Here is a 2,500-nt window from a genome sequence, read left to right on the forward strand (position 1 = left end):
TCTTCTCTCTCTCTCTCTCTCCCTCTTCTCTCTCTTTCTCTCTCTCTCTTTCTCTCTCTCTCTCTCTCTCTCTCTCTCCCTCTCTCTCTCCCTCTCTCTCTCTCTCTTTCCCTCTCTCTCTTTCTCTCTCTCTCTTTCTCTCTCTCCCTCTCTCTCCCTCTCTGTCTCTGCAAAACTTCAGTTCATGAAATAGGCAGTACACAATAATTCGTTTTGTTCGAAGCTCGAACGTGCAACCAAATTAACAAAGAAATATAGTAATAGGTATGTAACTGTCGTTGAAAGCAAGTCCAATATGAGGTAGATCGGTTCTATGTGCGCTATTTCTTTGATTACCCTACTTTTCGTATTTGTGTCTTTTTTATTTTCGGGTTTTGTATACTAGCTGAAAATACAATATTTTTGTTGTTACACTATATACACAAAGTATGTGGACACCCCTTCAAATGAGTCTATTTGGCTATTTCAACCATACCTGTTGCTGACAGGTGTATAAAATCAATATTTAGGTATTTGTTTCATTACTCCATTGTTGACATATTCCTGAAATGTTTAGCATGTCAGCCATCACGTTTTTAAGACGTGTAACTTTCAATATTTTTTTATATTTTTCCGTTATTTTACTAGGCAAGTCAGTTAAGAACAAATTCTTATTTTCAATGGCGGCCTAGAACTGCCTGTTCAGGAGCAGAACGACAGATGTCAGCTCGGGGATTCGAACTTGCAACCTTTCGGTTACTAGTCCAACGCTCTAACCACTAGGCTACCCTGCCGCCCCTGAACAGAAATCTGGCTATATGATGCATTTTGCCAATCAGTCACTTCTCATATCAACCAACACACAGCACAGCAGAGTCTGATATTTCTGAAATCTGAGCATCAAATTTTGATACACACCACACCATTGTACGGTGTCCAGTATGAAGTTTGAAGTTCCGTGAGCCAATGCTAACTAGCGTAACGCTACTAGACACTGATAGATGTCCAGTCACTGCGCTAACGATAGTTAGCTACTGCGCTAGCCAGTGTTGTGTTCAAGACCACTTAAAGCGAGACCAATTCAAGACCAAGCGCAGAGCAAATCGAGTCCGAGTCAAGACCAAGACCGGAGGGGAGTTGAGTCCGAGTCAAGAACAAGACCGGAGGGGAGGTGAGACCGAGTCAAGAACGGAGACCGGAGGGGAGGTGAGACCGAGTCAAGAATGGAGACCGGAGGGGAGGTGAGACCGAGTCAAGACCGGAGACCGGAGGGGAGGTGAGACCGAGTCAAGACCGGAGGCCGGAGGGGAGGTGAGACCGAGTCAAGACCGGAGAGGAGGTGAGACCGAGTCAAGACCGGACACTGGAGGGGAGGTGAGACCGAGTCAAGACCGGAGGGGAGGTGAGACGGAGTAAAGAACAAGACCGGAGGGGAGGTGAGACCGAGTCAAGACCGGAGACAAGAGGGGAGGTGAGACTGACTCAAGACCAGAGGGGAGGTGAGACCGACTCAAGACCAAGACCAGAGCGGAGGTGAGACCGAGTCAAGACCGGAGACCGGAGGGGAGGTGAGACGGAGTCAAGACCGGAGACAAGAGGGGAGGTGAGACTGACTCAAGACCGGAGGGGAGGTGAGACCGACTCAAGACCAAGACCGGAGGTGAGACCGAGTCAAGACCGGAAGGGCTAAGGATTTATAAAATAATAATTGACATTTTTATTTAACCAGGCAAGTCAGTTAAGAACAAATTTAGATTTACAATGACGGTCTACCCCGGCCAAACCCAGACGACGCTGGGCCAATTGGTCGCCGCGCTATGGGACTCCCAATTACGGCCAGATGTGATACAGCCTGGATTTGAACCAAGGACTGTAGTGACGCCTCTTGCACTGAGATACAGTGCATTAGACCACTGCAGATCCGCTCAAGCTCTGCCAGGTTGGATGGGGAGCGTTGCTGCACAGCTATTTTCAAGTCTCTCAAGAGATGTTCGATCAGGTTCAAGTCACTCAATGACATTCAGAGACTTCTCCAGAAGCCACTCCTGCAATGTCTTGGATGTGTGTGTTGTTTAGGGTCGTTGTCCTGTTGGAAGGTGAACCTTCGCTCCAGTCTGAGGTCCTGAGCGCTCTGAAGCAGGTTTTCATCAAGGATCTCTCTTCATCTTTCCCTCTATCCTGACTAGACTCCCAGTCCCTGCCGCTGATGAAGCTCCCCAGAGCATGATGCTGCCACAACCAAGCTTCACCATAGGGATGGTGCCAGGTTTCATCCAGACGTGATGCTTGGCATTCAGGCCAAAGAGTTCCATCTTATCTGACCAGAGAATCTTGTTTCTCATATTCTGAGAGTCCTTTAGCTGTCTTTCTGGAAGACTCCAAGTGGGCAATCATGCGCCTTTTACTGAGGAGTGGCTTCCATCTGGCCACTCTACCATAAAGGCCTGATTGGTGGAGTGCTGCAGAGATGGTTGTCCTTCTGGAATGTTTTTCCATCTCCACAGAGGAACTCTGGAGCTCT

General features: G+C 48.1%; 1 protein-coding gene across 1 annotated transcript in view; it reads left to right on the top strand.

Annotated features, from left to right (window-relative positions):
- The window catches only part of LOC110532988 (dachshund homolog 2-like), a gene marked incomplete in the record, with an annotated part of 55,689 nt that overhangs the window by 1,261 nt on the left and 51,928 nt on the right, over positions 1-2,500 (top strand).

The sequence above is a fragment of the Oncorhynchus mykiss genome, chromosome 9 (genome assembly GCF_013265735.2).
Source record: "Oncorhynchus mykiss isolate Arlee chromosome 9, USDA_OmykA_1.1, whole genome shotgun sequence".
In the NCBI taxonomy this organism is placed as follows: Eukaryota; Metazoa; Chordata; class Actinopteri; order Salmoniformes; family Salmonidae; genus Oncorhynchus; species Oncorhynchus mykiss.